This window comes from Grus americana, chromosome 4 (genome assembly GCF_028858705.1).
Source record: "Grus americana isolate bGruAme1 chromosome 4, bGruAme1.mat, whole genome shotgun sequence".
In the NCBI taxonomy this organism is placed as follows: Eukaryota; Metazoa; Chordata; class Aves; order Gruiformes; family Gruidae; genus Grus; species Grus americana.
The window spans coordinates 12,761,140-12,778,004 of record NC_072855.1 but is presented as its reverse complement, the minus strand read 5'-3'; the positions used below and the strand labels follow the sequence as shown (position 1 = coordinate 12,778,004).

Sequence of the window (16,865 nt, the reverse complement as noted above, 5' to 3'; positions counted from 1 at the left end):
AATTCACCATCTGTGATCTGTAATTAGACTTCTTACTAATTAGATATAACAAAGCTGCATAATGCCAAGTTTGAGGAAAAAATTATTAGAAATCCAATGTAATATATGGCTGATTGTTTTTATTGCAGAAATGTAAATAAAATGTTCCTCTCATGTCCTGGGCATCCATAGTTTCCTACCCCTGTAGGTTTAAAAAATTTCTTTCAGTCATTCATGACACTACTTTGGTTGCTATAGTGATACCAATTTCCTGTCTCGAATTATTGTACTTCAGAGGTACATGAGGCCTTTTCATCTTTTTTTTTTTCCTTCTTCTTTTTTCTTATTTCTTCCCGTTTCAGTCTTTGATTTTACAGATGCTCTTACTCAAGGACTGGAATTCCTATATTGTTGGTCTGTTTTTTTCCACTGTCTGATGGAAACCAGAATAAATATATACCTTTCCCCCATAGGACTAATGAAGATTCCTGCTGCTTTATTGGTACCCTTGCTGAACATTGCTCTATATCAAAGCCTTACAAAACTTATATTTAGTTTTGTTATGGGTCACTAAGCTAGAGAAGAACATTTTGTTCACCTTGACCAAATCAAGAGCAGCTGCACCCAACCAAGTGGAATTTACACACTTATGAAAGGCAGCTTGTCAGCCATGATAGATGTTAGGTTAGGTGAGATGCTACTAAAATCCAGTATGAGAAGTCCAGTTGGGCCAAGCCTCCATAATGTGACTTAATGGTGACTGAACCCCAACCTAGATAGTTTGCTCTGTCTGTGTCATATGTAATAGAAAGAAACCATAAAGCAGTATTAGCTGATCAATATTCCCGTTGTTTCTCTACATATGACAAAGTTCATGTGAATTTGGTGTAAGGATCAAGCTCTTTCTGTGGGGTTGTCACTGTGTTGGGCGCCTCTGTATTGCTTCATGCTCTTTGAGGGCTGCTCTGACCAGAGGTGTGTGTGTGCTTGGCCTGTTAGTCTTTTAATGGAATATTCCCGTTGATTATGTGGTCTAATTCCCTTTGCATTTTGTTCTCCTTCCCACGCTACGGCATTGCCGCCATGACCTTGATCATCAGCATATATGGAATTTGGTACACTTTGTGACACCTGTAGCCCTAAGCAGCCTCAGTTCAAAGGTCTGTATTGCTACATGCCTTTCTGCTCAGGAATCGCTCGTATAGATGAATGATGCCATTTCTGATACAGATCACATCCTGAAAACTCTATGGATTCAGACAAACTGCTAGAGTTTCGAAGCAGCGGGAAAAAATCGTTGAGGAATAAGGTAAAAAGGAAAAGATTCCAAGTGTGACTACTGGATTTCCAAACAGGCAAAAACTGTGCGGGGGGAAAAAACATTCAAGAAAGTTAGGAAAAGGAAGGGATCTGTGTGGCTGGAAGCAAGTGATATGTTTGTATTTTAGTGGGTAATACATGCTAAAACTGAAGGAGAAATGGGAACTGAAGAAGAGGGATGTGCGTGGATCCCAAGATGAATTCATATCCCGTGGAATTATACACTAATTAAGCTGCGTGGCAACGATGTTTGTATAACTGAGAAGGGATGCACAATATACTCTTCTTTATTGATGTCTTTCTTGTCTATACAGGATATTCTACCCTATTTTCTTTCTAATTTAGGCTCTCCTGCGATTTCTGTCCCTTGAGTGGCTGTCTAGCATGGTGGATTTATGCTGTTTGTTCACCAACATTCCTACTTTTCTGAATTTTGTCCTACATGCATTTAGCATAATCTTCATTTGCACTTCTACTTGCTGCCTGCTTGTTTCGCTTTTTCTCTCAGGCCATTAGTTCAGTTCTATTTTCTTGTGAGGGGAAAAAAAAAATTCTTTCTGTGGTAGAACTAATTAAGTCTCTTATAGTAAAATCGTCTTCTCCAGGGTACTCCAGAATTACTTTACTATCATTCCCTTGAAATATGTGATGCTATGGATTGGTGACAGAAAAAAAAACCTGGCTTCTCATGCTCCTTTTCCAGACCATGGAAGTTTCTGTGGGTGAGCTGGTTGGCAGCACGTGGGTCCCAAAACAGTACCTGCACCACACCATTAGCAGCTATTTGCTTTGGCAGCCAGAAACTTACCCTATGGTGGTGTTGGTTTTATTTGTGCTACTGTTCTTGGGTAGCAGCTTCTTGCTTCACTATCTGTTTTTAGCTGCCTGTGTGTGGGCATAAAACCCATGTGAGGATCACTCTACTGTGGTTCTAATAGCAGAAAATAGATGTATTTTCATCTCTCAAAAGATCTTTAGATCTTTTCAAACAGAAGTGAACTGTGATTGTGCAGGGTGAAAAGGGTCTTGTGCTTTTTAACTTCTATATGATGACACAAGGGACAACTGCATTTCTTTCTTTTTTTTCTGTTCCTTTTATTGACGCTGGGAATTCAAGGCTTGTCTGGCTCAGGGGAATCCACAGGATTTATCTTTTCTCGCTTTATTTTGTACTTATTTGACTTCATACCAGTGATTAGTTTAAAAGTATTCTTGTTAGCTTTTTAACATTAATTGAATTGTGGTGCTATCTCTCCAACTCAGCTGCGGGTGTATGCTATAACCACCTCTCAGAGCCTGGAAGAATATTGTAGAACAAGCTAGGAAGAGCAGGTCAACCAACATCTGAAAATTTTTAAACTTTTAATTTTTTTCTTGCTTTTTAAATTTGATGTGGGAATAGCAAACCTAGATAAAAAATGATGTAAAATGAGTATTTCCCTAGTTGCAGGCAAGATAACAAGTCAGGTCCAAGGTCAAGCCAGGAGATCCAAGCAATGATTCAGGAACATCAGGGAATGGTAGTGGGAACAGGCACACCCATGGCATAGCTCAGGCCAGGACCCTGTGCTGGAGCTGAAATGAAGATCCCAGGGCTGTGGACAAGAGCATGCATGGGTTGGGGCCCAAGGTGAAGCTGCCCAGGGCAAATAAGGCCTATTGGTGCTCTCAAGACCCTGACAAATTTAACTTTCTTAAAGCATTTACTGGGAGAATCTTCTGGCCAGAGTCACTGTGACAAGTTAGAAGTGCCCAGTAGAGCTGAAACATGGATGATGCTGACTGTGGTAAGAATGAGCATGAGAAACTCATCAGGCGATGAGTGAATGCTGGCTTTCAAATGGAGCAATTATGAGGAAGAATGGAGAGGAGTTAATATCATTGCAACAGCAGGGTGGATGAAACCCACAGAGACCTGTGATTCCAGTTCATGCCCTCTCTTACCAAGACTTCTTGTACAGTAGAGGAGCCTGGTAAGGTAAGAGGAGAGGTATATTTCTTACTCTGAAAATAAACAATGGACTTACATCACACTCGCTACAAAAGCCTGGCTTTCCGAAATCTTTTTGTGCTTTTGATTTGTGAAAGGAACTGCAGGTGATATTCAGGTCCTATTAATATCAAAATACCTGATTTCAGACAGAAATCAAGTACTTAAATAATTTAAATTGCTGGCATTATAATTTCCGTAAAAGATATGGATGCAAAAGGAGATGACAGTGAAGAACCAAGGTAAAAAAATCAGATTCTTAATGCTATCTGACTAATAGTAAAAATATTTGGTTTCCTGAGTCGTTTGTCTTTCAAAAAGAAGACTCTTGTGGTAGGGGTATTTTTTACACAATGCACTTGGCCTTCTGCCAACAGATGAGTGCTCCAGATTGATACTAATGAAAGAAATATTAATGCACCGTAGCATGTCAATTATCTTGAAAAGGTCTGCAGCAACCATTTATCACTTAAATTTCACATCTTATAGCTGGGGACCAAATTGTGTTACATGTTAGAATAGTTCTGCCAAATTTGATCCATCATTAACTTTCATTTGTTGATAATTCGAACATGAATTTTTATTTAAGTTATGCATCTTTGTCAACTTGATGGAAATGTCCTGAATTGTCATGTTGTCATAGATGAGTGATGCTGTTTCCCAGTTGAGACTCTCTATTCTGAAATGACTTTAAGGATATATACCCCAGGAAAAAATCCTGAGGCCAGGGACTTTGTTGCATTTGGGAAGGGGGTGGGGGTGGGCAGGAAAAGAGGAAAGAAAACAAAACAAAAAAAGACTTCTATGACTTAAAGTGGATTTTCAGTTACTGAATCATGCACAGAAACTTAGCCTTTTTTTTTTCTTTCTTCTTTAACCTCATCAGTATGATGGCTTTCATTGTTAGAGTTGCCAGGCTTCCAAGCAAAACAGAATAGTTATAAAGGGGAAAGGTAACACCAGAATAAATTTTATTTATCTGCTAGGTGGGTTTCAGTGGATTGGGGGACATATCTCAGGGGCAAGAAGGCAAATGAATCTGCTGTAGAGGATGTGATGCAGTCATGGGTCTCAGCACTAAGCAACGTTAACATTAATTGCCTCGGACTTCAGGTAAAGGCAGCTCCCGGAGGGGTTTGACCAAGGAGAGTCAGCACAGAAGCATCCCCCATTATAATACTGGGGGAAATCCTTTGGCTAAAGTAGCTAGTTGGGCTTGTGCAGAATGGGATGGATGCTCCTCTTGACTAGTATGGGGTAACACGTGGTAGGCTGTGGAAGTATGTATTCTTCTGTGTAATATTGGACCATTGCAAAGCTCATCAACTTCTTTTTCCCTGTACGAGGGATACTTTTTCCCCTTGTCTTTTTAGAAAGCAAACAGACAGCAGCTTAGACTTGTGTTGTTTTTTTTAAAGCTCTAAAATAAGACTCTTCGTGGCATGCAGAATTCTGGCTGGAGGAAGCTTGGAAAAGTCTCATACATAGCGGGTTTTAATCATAGTTTCATATACTTCTGTAATGTGCTCAGATACTGTTTTGAAGAGTGTGGTATAAGGGGCTTGTTTTGAATAAACAGAATGGGAATCAAATAAAATGTACTTAAGCAGCCAGTAGATAGTTTAACAAGCTCAGGTGACACCTTCAAATCATACAAATTAAAACCAGAGCGAAAGAGACAGCAGAGGGTTAGACACTCATCGTAACAATATGAAACACCTTGGAAATGGAAGCAAAGCCTTGGCATTGGGAAGAAACAAATTTGTTTTCTTTTTGGAAAAGCTGCATCTGATCAGTATTCTCACCTACATTTAAATGGACAGTACAAATGAATTCTTCATGCAAAGCTCAGGATTGCTGCATATGTTGTATTTGTGCCTGTGTTTGATTTAATTTACTCTTCCGAGCATTTGTAGCAGTATAAAGGCCTTAAGTAGCCTTTCTTATCACTTGATACAGTGATCAGATCCTTGCATTATAAGTCATGAGATCATGGCCTTAGCCATTTCTCCATTGTCCGGAGTATTGGGAGGTTGGTGTAGGCTTTGGATAATGTACCTCATCCAGGATATGCTTGGAGTGCAGTTTAAAGACCCTTGAATCACCATACGAGCTCCCCAGGTTTCTGGAAAGGCTAAGTAGCTCAGTTTGTGAACACAAAATATCTCTGTTCTGTTTCTAGGCAAAACTTGGGCAAGAAGCAGCAAAAATGAGTTGTTGCTGCACCTCAGTAGATAAACCTTAGCGTGCTCTGCAGAGAGCTACATCCATAACCCTGTACAGTTAATTGGCAGCTTGAATAATTTGACCACGTCTGGGCATAATTGACAGAGCTGCCAGCATTTTGCACCTTTGTCACGTTGTCCCAGCCTTACAGTGGCCAGTAGTTGGTTGTCACTATGTCTAGGAATTGTTCTGACCCCAGAACCATTCATGTGGCTCCAGGGCGTGCGGTTATTTCATGCTGCAGTGTGTGACGTCCCGGTGTCTGTCAAAGGCCGTCGTGCTGGGAACAGAGTGGAGACGGTTGTATTTCTCGAGTACCATGCTAGAGGAAAACCTGACTGTATGGTTTTATGGTGGTACCTATTTAGGGAACTGTGGTACTTCGAGGGAGTTTTTTTCTGCTTCCCTTGGCTTTTAAAACAGAGGGGCAGTGATATTAATGCTGGCTGTGTTCAGAGAGAGCGCTGCTGAGATGCAGGCTCAGTTACGGTGCTGTCACAAACGCACAAATGTCAAGTCGCCTACGCTACCGGGTGTTAACATCCCTGGACACTTAATGTATCTGTTCCTAATTTTATGTTGCTTTAAAAGCACCATGATTCACAAAAAAGCACCCCAAGTAATATTTCAATTTGCTTGTTTTGCAGCAAGTGCAGTAGCGCTCTGACAATGGACATATGAACATCTCTTTCTACCTAACAGCAGTATAAAGATTTCTGATACGTGTATCTTTCAAAGTAAACAGTAAGAAAAGCTTTCAAATTTTCTTAATAGTTTGTTATTTTCTGGGTTGTGTCTAAATGATTCTAGAGCCTATCTTACAGTTTTTGTTTGCATTTTATGCATATTTTATACATCTTTTTGGATTTCCTGATATTTACTGTTTATTACTTCTTAATGTTAGTATCGCACCTACTTAATCACCTCATCTACTTAATAGCGTTTTGAGTTGTGCTTCATGTTTAGATTTGTCAGAAAAACAAATGTGTGGATCATCAAAAAAACCCCACAACAAACAAACTGTTAAAATACTTTCTCCCCGGCCCTTTGCAAGAATTTAAAAAAAATATAAACATCAGCCAATGTATGCATATTGCAGGACTTTGTAGTAGTGTATAGCCCGAGGCACTACGTTGGTATTGAATCGAGAATGGAGATGCTCCTTTAGTCCATGTATGTCTCTGAAACAGAGAGGATTTGAGTCTGGCAGTCACAGTTTAAGGAAGAACTTTAGGATTTTTTTTGTAATGATGATGCATATATTTCATTTAAAGTAACTAGGGAAAGTTTTGGTGAAGCTTAGTTACTTACTAGCAAAAAACTATGTGATCCTAACATGAAAAACTCCATAGTAGGAGTAAGACTGTCTTTATACTGACATGCCACTTTGCTCATCACCGGATTACCTGATGTAACTCAGTCACCTTCATTCTTGGTGTACTACAGAAACCAGCTGGATGCAGAAACTGGTGTTTTTGGAGGACAAGTTCTGGTCAGTCACCTTAGCAGTGAGGCACAGGGGAATCGTTGTGGAATTTATTTTACTCAAAATAATCTCTGAAAAGGAATAATTTATATTTCATTTGTTAGAGACTTTCTGCTTATTTGGAACCTAAAGTAAATTTCGCAATGGAAGTGGTCCTTGGGGAAAACAAGAGTTACAACAAAACATCGTTACATCAAGCTGTTGCTTCCTGTACTCTGTGGAGGTTATGCTCTCTCCCCTTACACATGCTCATGGTTCACGTAAGTTTGTTATTGCCTCAGAGCGTTGCCATTTCTGTCTTTGCAGATTTTAAGAAAAAAGAAATTGAGATGCCAGGGATCTTCGTTATCAGCTTATAACACTGTTAAATTGGATTGCGTAATGGTGTCCCAGGCTGACAGTGTGTCTTGACGTTTTCCACTGAACGGCAAATAACCTGGGTGGTATCTGAAATACACGGCTGGATTTTGTGACGCTGTGTGCTCCAGGCTGGGCTGGTCAGAATTGTACATGTACAGCTCTGCTGAATCGAGGGTGGCTGGGGTGCGAATTCACCCACGCTTCTGGCTCCGCAGCGCGAGCCGATCGCTGTGAGGCTGTTGCTCTGTCCTCTGCCTGCCTTAGGTACAAGAAATTTGACTGCTGGAGCTGCATAGCAGTGAACAGGCTCTGACCACCTTCAGGTGCCCGTGACCGGGGTCTCCTCGGTGCACAGTCCTGGGGGAAGGTTTTCCTGCAGGCTCGGGGCACGGCTCTGCGTGCTCTCTTCCCCTTAGTCCCTGGGCTGTGCCAGCCCGCAGGACAGGAGCGTGCTGGCCGGCACACTGTTGCTCTTGTCCTCTCTGGGAGCCTGTTGCTTCTCCCAGGTCAGTGTGCATCAGAAATAAGAGTCCGGCTTTGTGATCGTTAATCCCAGACCAGGCACTCCTCCATCATCCAGCAGCCCAAGTGTGATCTGGAGCGGTGCTGTCAAATTAGCCCGGCAGCGCAGCGTGAAATCTGTGCTGGCTCCGTGCCTGATGCTGGAAGACAGATGTTACCTGATCCATAGGGGTGATTGGAACGGTGCAGGCGGATAATACCTGAGCCAACATAAAGCTTGACAATAGAAAATTAACTTTTCAGTGTTTGCTTGTCAGATTTGAACTGTCAGGATGAGTTAATACTGAAGCAGTGCTTTGGTGTTTTTTCTAAGAGCCCTTGGGGTAGTTCTGCTGTAGCGTCCAACTCCAGCCTAACTCCGATTCAGCAGCTGTTTATGTAAAGCCGGTGGTGAAACTCTGAAAGAAAATAAGTGGTTAAATGTCCTTGACTACTTTTGAAACCTTACCATGAGAGAGGTTTGCACGCAGCGAGCGGTGTAGCTCTTCCTAAGCAGCAACTGGACTTGGCTCATCTTAATTTTAGATTTAAGGTGAGCAGTCTGAGCCTGGGTACCGGTGTGCTGTCTGTATGCAGTGCCTTTAAATGAAACCAACTGCAGGTGAAGCACAATTAAACACATTGCTGAATACTTTATCTTTCTATCCTAGTTTTAATTTTTTTTAATTTTACTATTATTTTGAGCTTGTTCCTATATATTTTTTTTCCCCGCAGTGGGAGTAGGGGATTACAGTAAAATGACTTTTTCCTTCACGTTATCAGCAACACAATCTGCTATTTTAAGGGTAATGTTTTTAGTCTAGCAATGTATTAGGTATGTTCATAAAAGAAAGGAATGCTTGGAAATACATCTTTCCACCTAAAGAAAAAAACAGCAGAAGTGCTTATTATACTGATTTTGTGAGGAAAATCTGGTTGTAAATTGGTGCAAATCATATGCACAATTTTAAGAGGTGTTTAATAGTTTTCAGCTAGTTAATACTGTCACTTCCAAATCCTGATCAGCTGCAATGAAGCATCATTTCAACAGATGATAATTTTACAGTCTGCAGCATAAGTTGCTAGAAAGTCATCTCTGTGAGATAAATGTCCATAGCAGGCTCTCACTGGTGCAGATAATTTTTGTAAATTTTAAGGCTTGTTCTTTACAAAATTAGTTCATTTCCTAGGCTGAAACTACAGTGACTATCAGAACATTGTCTTAAGGATATAAATTGGTCTTAAACGATGAGTTGAGGAAGGAGTCCTTTTCATGGTGTGCTGTACTATTGCAAGGTTATAACCATTAAGGGAGACTTCTTGCTTTAACATATCTGGCATTTTCCTCTTGGAGACAGGCTATTGTCAGCTTTTTTTCTAGTGTGACTTACAGTACTTTGAGGTTACCAGATGTTACAGTGGTAGAATATATCATATTATTTGAGATTCTTTTAAAATATAATCTATAGATATGCTGAATGACTTGTGGACAGATGAGTTCTTAAAGATTTGGGTTTTTTTTCAAGCCACCACTGCTTTCTGTTTTTAAAGAAATAGTCTGGTTCAGAAAAGGAGATGCAGCTTTAACAAGGTACAGGGGGTTTGATATATTCATGTAGAATCTAATGGGACTTATTCTGATGCATCACAATGGACTGTATAAGTGATCACATTCATGTAACAGGAAGTATTCATATAACACTGACTGAGTCTGTAGAGAAGGAAAGAAAAAAGAATCAAACTAGCCAATTTTGGTTTTGTGAGAAGAATTTTATTCTAACTGCAACTGCCATTCTTATTCTTTTCCACCGAGACGTTCTTCAAAGCAGAAATTCATCAGTGTAATGAACATACAGTCACCCTTCTGGGGATGAGAATTAGATGCTGAAATGAAGTGTCTGTTTTTGTTTGGGTTTTGTTGGTTGTTTTTCTTTGTTTGTTTTTTGTTTTTTTTTTTTTTTTAAAAAAACCCACCAAACACACAAAAAACCTCCATGACACCTCTGATATTTACAGAAGCATGACAGAAACAACCTCACAGATTATCCAGTTACAGTTTAATACTATAAATAGATTTAAAATATTGGGTGCTTCCAAGGTGCTACAGGCATATATAAGATCATTTACAAAATTCTTGTGTGGGTTGTAAAAGAAATCTTAGTTGAGCATCAATTAAATGGCACTCTTCTTTATTACATTAACTTTCAGTCATGTTTGAAGAATTGACTCCTGCAGTAGGAATATCAGAATTAAAAAAAACGACTAACAAAACCCCCTTGTTGCAATGCATTTTTTTCTTTAATTCTAAATTGCAGCTGATCAATGACGTTCCCAATGAAGGGAATAAAAGTTCGTTTGGAACAAATTGCTGCTGTCTAGGTCAGGAACACAGTTGTCCTTTAGAAAATGAGCTTTAGGACTTGAGACCTAATTTGATGAATGCTTGATATGTGCCCGGGTGGTTTGCTGAATCATGGTTTCTGTGCTGGAAGTACAGGGTTGGCTTCTCCTAATTGATTCCCCTTTGGGCTGTTGCAGAACGTTGGGTGGATGGGATTCTGATTCTGGGAATCCTGCACACTTGGAGCTTTTTTTTGTTGAGAGAACGTCTTGTGCAGTATGGAACTATGTGAACTTGCCTGTCCCTTCTGTGGCACAACTAATATATTAAACTGCTTTTGTTGAATAGAAGCCTGTGTTTCCATGCTTCCTAAAGGTCATGATTTCTGTCCCCCTTGAGCACCCTGCACAGGGTGGTAGGAAAGGGTCATTTTAAGTTTATGATGAGTATTTGAGAAAGTCACCATTCAGGCTTGGAAAATGTTGCTCATGCAGCTGAACAAGTCCATGCTTGTTGCAGTGAGCTGTGGCCACTTGCTACAGCTGCATTGCTTTTCTTGATTTTTTTTTCTTAAGCTATGGGTCTTCTTGCTCTGAAAGGTTCTGAAGTCTCCTCTGTGTGTTTGTGTGCAGTTTAACAATAAAAATACTTTGTGTGTGGCTTTGCTGGTGGTGTGGGTTTTTTTTTTTTATTAGCAGTGTTGATTAAGACAGTGATTCATGACATTTTTGGCCATTAGCCACCATTGTGGTTTTCAAAATACACCATTATTTTCTTTCTTTCCTCATAGCGGGCTACTAGCCCAGACTCCTTCCACTTCTGCAGCAGCAGGATGGATTTAACAGAAATCTCTCTGGGCTCAAAAAGAAAAGTGACTCATCTCCTCTTGCTCATCCACTCATGTACCTCTTAATAAAAAGAAGTTTGTTTAATCATTTTGTTGTGAATATAGGGTATAGATTCAGTCTCATCTCTGCAGCCTGTTAAATTTTTCGTTTAAGCAAAGGTGTTCAAAAGAGTTAATGTTATCTTAGAGCCAAGCGAGTGCTCAGGGCAGATCCCGCTCACCCATCCTGCTATAGCAGCCCTGCTGCCCGGCCTGGCTGCTCCACCTCATTGCGGTAGGAGATGTGAAAGACATGCTTTGCAGCTACAGCCCTGGTCGCTCTGGGAAACCAGGCACCCTAGCTAAAAATAGTCTCCTCTAAGTTAGCAGCTTTGCTTGTGAATGCACAGGCATGAGAAGCTGATTTGGGTAATAAGAGACTCCATGGTAGACCGGGGCTATCTGGGAAGAGACAGACAGGAGAAAGACAGAGATGACAAAGACATAGTGGTTTTATTCCTAGCATCGCCAGTCTATGGAGTGCTTGATGTTGCATCCTTTAATTTTGCTAACCACTGTGTATTTCCGTAAGACCTCAGTCAAGGTCAGAATTCCATCCCACTAAATGCTTTACACATGTATGAGAGAAAGTGTTTGTCTCAAAGACCACACAGTTTTAGCAAACTAAGGACTATGTGAGGAAAACAAAGAATTGCCGTATCTTTACTCTGCTGATGGGGAGTATAGGTGAAGGACGCTTCCTTAAGAGGCTGAAAATTTACCATCAGAGGAACTTGATCTGAATTTTCTGTGTTCTGAATGTGAGCCTCCAGACCAATTCCCCTCTTCTCCCTATTCTGTTTGACCTGGCTTCTTCCCCCTCCCTCTGCAAAGCTTTCTGTAACCCCACTTCTTTTCACTTGTGCAGCTCAATGGAACTCATCCTGCTGCCAGGGGGAATTCCTCTGCTGTGGGGTGAAGCTGTACTCATCAGCGTTTCATTTGCCAGTGGAACCAGCTCGTTATGTCAGCTATGTAAGATTTTCAGCTAGATCATCTGTGGTACAAGGAGGAAAATAAAGATTGGGGTAGGGAGATGCAATAGATAAAGTCTTAAGTGGTCAGAATTTAAATCTTAAATTGCCAATTGCATGGCTGGCTAGAAAAAGGAAATGTGGGAAGAAAAAAAGAGGCAGTAAACATGATGATTAAGTGGATCTTAGTCAGAGTAAATTATAGCATTCCTGAATGAAAGTCTTCTCTTTAACAGAGAAATCATTAAATGTTAAACTCACACTATTATTTGCGTTTCATTGGGTAGACTTCCATGTGCAGAAATATCCATTTTAATTAGTGTTGAAAAGAAGTCTCGTGTACAGAGCACTGCCTAGTAGGTATTTTTATACTCTCTCTCAGTGAACTCATTTTATATGATGATGATTTCCTCTAATTTTTAATTAACATGTCTAAGTTAGAGTTGGGGAAAATGATCAGTGTTTCATTAACTGCCTCACACTTGGAGATCTATGCAAACCTAATTGATATGGTTGCTACAGGGTACTTTGTCAAAACGAGCCATCCTGCCACTACCTTTCTCCCCTTGCTTTTCAGTGATATGAACTTGAGCGAAAGGCATGCTGCAACAGCATATAGTTTTACCTCTAAAATGACAGCATATGATGTGGCGTTATATTTCAATGCAATGTTTCATCCAGAATATTTCAAAAGATTTTACAGACAGTGTAATGGAAGATCATTTGTTTATCACTGGTATCTAGTGCCCCGCCTTTGCAAAGAGTGTATATAACAGTGCTTAATAAAAGAAGTGAGAGTATTTCTTGCTCCTACTCTGTGGAGAATTATTGGCTCAACTCTAAACATCACAATTAAAAATATACTTGCTAGTCTGTAACAAATACCCCATAATTCATAATGTTTAATATCACAAATTATTAAAGCCTATTGTTGATATTTATTGATTTATTTAACCATATATACAAATGAATTCTAGTATCTCACTGGAAAAAGTGGTTGAGATGTGTGAAGGCAGGATGGTCTAGTGGTAAACAGTTATGAAGCCTCGGCTCTGGTCCCAGCTCTGCCACTAACCTGCTAAATGGCTGTGACCACATCACTGAGTACAACTGTTGGTGTACTAAAGAAACTCATTTTTGGGGAGGAAGGGACTATCATTAGTCATACTCATTAGTAAGTGAATAATTCATACTAAAATTCATATTTCTGCAGCAAAAGAGGTGTCAAACACTGGAACAGGCTGCCCGGGGAAGTGTCACCATCCCTGGAGGTATTTAAAAAACGTGTAGACGTGGTGCTTAGGGACATGGTTTAGTGGTGGACTTGGCAGTGCTAGGTTAATGGTTGGACTTGATGATCTTAAAGGTCTTTTTCAACCTAAATGATTCTATGATTCTAAATGTTTTTCAAGGGGTCTAGATTAAGCTATAGTTACTGTAGCTATAGGGTTTCTGTTGCCATACTGTGATAATGAGAAAGGATATGAAAACAGGAAAGGTAAAAAAGAGCTGAAACCTAGCAATGTACTCAATACTCTGCCCATGAATTATGCCATGAAACGGAGTTAGAGATTGTAAAATCTGAGTAGAAATGCTATCTCTGAACTTGCTTTATCTCGGAAAAACCAAGACCTTTTACCGTCTGCTTATCATACGTGAGAAGAGCTAACTGCAATAGCAGCAGTAGAGTTGATACATTATAAATTATTCAAATATGTTTTTATGGAAGGCATTATTAAAAGGAGAATAAAAACTTTGTTTCCTTTACCAAGTGGTGAAAGTGGTTACAGTAAGAAAATATACTTGGTTTCCTCTAAAGTTTTTGACTTAGAAATTTGATCAAGAAGTCTTTTGTCTTTATCTCACGTGAATATCCTATTTTAAGGCACATGAGATTAATTTAAAAACAGTTCATGTGACATAGAATTGCAAAATAATTGAGGTTGGAAGGGACATCTGGAGGTCATCTGGTCCAGGTTCCTACTTAAAGTAGGGCTTATATTAAAAGTGAGATGAAGTTGTTAAGGGCCTGGTCCAGGCACGTTTTGAGATCTCCAAGGATAGAAATTCCTCAGCCTCACTGGGTGACCAGTCCTACTACTTAACTGAAAATATTTTTCCTTTTATATCCCACTGAATTTACCTTTCAGCTTGTGGTTTTTCTTCTCTTCTTAGACTCTGAGAAGAGTCTGTCTCTTTTTTTCTCTTTAGGTAGTGGAAGATGCTGCCTTAGTCTTCTCTTCTCCACTAGACAAATGGAGCTCCCTTACTTTTCCTGTCATGTGCTTCAGCTCTCTCACCATGATGCTCTATGGGACTCACTCCAGTCTGTTAATCTTGGTTGCAGCTGGATCCCCCAAATGAACACAATATTCTAGATTTTGTATGGAGTTGCTGAATGATAAATATCATTGGTAGGATCCTGACAACTATCTGGATGTAAGGGGACTTAGTTTATATGCCAAACTTGCCACGTGAAGTTGAATGCAACCTGGAAGGATGAGATACCTAAATCTTTACCTTTACACCTTATATTCCAGTTCTGAGAAAAAAGGGATAGGAGAGAAACTCAGTTTAAAAGAAGAGAGGAGGGTAGAGAGTGCTCGATTGTAATGGTGATATTAAGTACAAATTCCAAAGCTTAATTTTCCTGGAGGGGTGACAAAAGAGCGAGTTATGGAGAGATGAGTGAGAGTATGTCTTTTGATTGGAGCAAGTACATTGCGAGCCCTCAAGCTAACTGAAACACTGGAGCCACTTTAGTGCTAAGCATGATGTAATGCAGCGAACAGTTTTCTTTTTTAACTGTTTCCAGTTCTACAATTAGAATTGTAGCCTATTGCATGATAAGAATAAAATTTATTTTTCCTGGTAGGCTTTTTAGTGTTGGGTAAATATGACAGTCGGAACACATGGTGTTTCCTTAAAAGCTGTGAATTCAAATGATGGCTTAGTGTTGAAAAATGGATCTTGGGTGTTTACAATCCAAGGCAGGTCTGTCAGCTACAGAAGTCAGAGCGTGTTTTCCACCAGCTAGAATAGCCCATTTGGGGCAAGTGCAGTGCCAGAAAAAAAAAAGAAATCTTAATTCACAATTTTGTGAAAGCTCATTACCTTAGTTTCTAGGTTTTAGTTCTGAGTCCAATGCTAGCCTTATATTCCGTATTTTCAATCACTGAGGTGGACACTGACATGAGTTTTGCTGTTAAGTTTGTAGATGACATGAATACTGCTAAAATAATGAAGGTTGTTGCAAGGATAATCTGAAATGGCCGATCAGAGGATGAAGTTCCAGCAATATTCATTGTAATACAGCCAGATGAATAGCAGTACATTGGGAAAAAAAAACCCCAAAAAACCAGCTATAAGACTCTGAGGGTGGAAGGCTGCTTTGGGAAGTAGCAACCCAGAAGTCAATGTAAGGTTATTGGGGGTAGCTTGCTCAACATGTACTTAAACTGAATTGGTATGGCAAAGAGGGCTCATGAGGTTTGTTCTTGATGCTGAAATTCCTATCTGTATTTGTTAAATGAACTTGGAAGATTGTTCTCTCTTTCATATTTTTTTTTTCCTGGCTGCAGACTTTTTCTTGACAAACTTGCTCTTTCTTCTGCAGAAAATCAGTTTAATTCTACTGGCAATTAGCCCAGGGAAGCAGAGACTAGTTAGAATAATTGTTGCTGGAGGTGTAGGTGGAGGTCTACAAAGCCTAAGGCTAAACAAGAGGAGACATTAGAAAAAGCTCTTTGGAGTCTGAGAGATGAATAATGTCTGGGCTTGGAAAGTTCTGGGATTCTTGGGGAGAACGTGGTGGTGTGGATGAAAAAATGCTGATTATTTTTGTATGTATCTGCATTCATTTAACCCCCCCCTCTGCATACCCTAATTTTATTAACCATGTTTGCCAAGTAGCCTTTCCCCTTTAGGGAAAAAAGAACAAAACGTTTAACGTAGCTCTCCAGCAGCAGCACCGTGCTGGCTTATCCCAGAATCACTGTTCATAGAAACCTGTGAAGAGGCTGCTGTAAGCTAACGTAAAGGGTCTATCAAGTACAAGTCTGAAAATTAACTTGCCTTTGCCTCTGGTAGCTGCTGTTGTTCAGATCTGGTGCCCTCGCCTCAGAAGCATCAATTCTAGAGGACATACTCTGAAGATCAGGGTTGAGGGGTGGGGAGAGGACCCACAAAAAATGATCCAGATGCTGGAAAATAAGCTTTATGAGGTGAGTTGTAGGGAGGCCGGTCGTTAATCTTACCAAAGAGAAAAGGTCAAGAGGTAATGTGATTGCTGTGTATAAGTACTTATATATGGAGAATACATTTGTCAGCAGGGGCCTTTTAATCTCCTATACAAGGACATGACAAGATCCCATAGCTAAAGATCGAAGGTAGACAAATTTAGTCTAGAAAAAAGTCATCATTACCCAGCTGTCTGCATAAATAAACACAGGGACTCTTTACTAGAGTGATGCACTTTAAGCATGTTTCTGAGTTACATGGTTTTGGGTCTGGAAGGGAAGAAGGAGAGGAAACTGAACAGGAAAGACCAGGTGATCCCTTCTAGCTTTGGACTTTGTATCTGAGATGCCTTCAGTTTATTCCTTTCATTCGAAGGCCATTTGAGTGTTCACTATGGCTGCAAATCTCAAGCAATATGATAATTATCTGACACCTCAGAGCATCAATCTGCAGGAGGTCAGGAGAGATCCCTTTTCCTCCTGGAGACGTGCTTGGCTCTACTCGCAGTCCCACCTGCCCAAGTGCGCCCCACAACAAGCGTTTACCTTGTAGCCTTTATCCAC

The 16,865-nt window shown here is 40.1% G+C and overlaps 1 protein-coding gene across 6 annotated transcripts in view; it reads left to right on the top strand.

Moving 5' to 3' along the window:
- The window catches only part of SORCS2 (sortilin related VPS10 domain containing receptor 2), a 562,341-nt gene that overhangs the window by 152,723 nt on the left and 392,753 nt on the right, over positions 1 to 16,865 (top strand). The gene's annotated exons all lie outside the window — the stretch shown is intronic.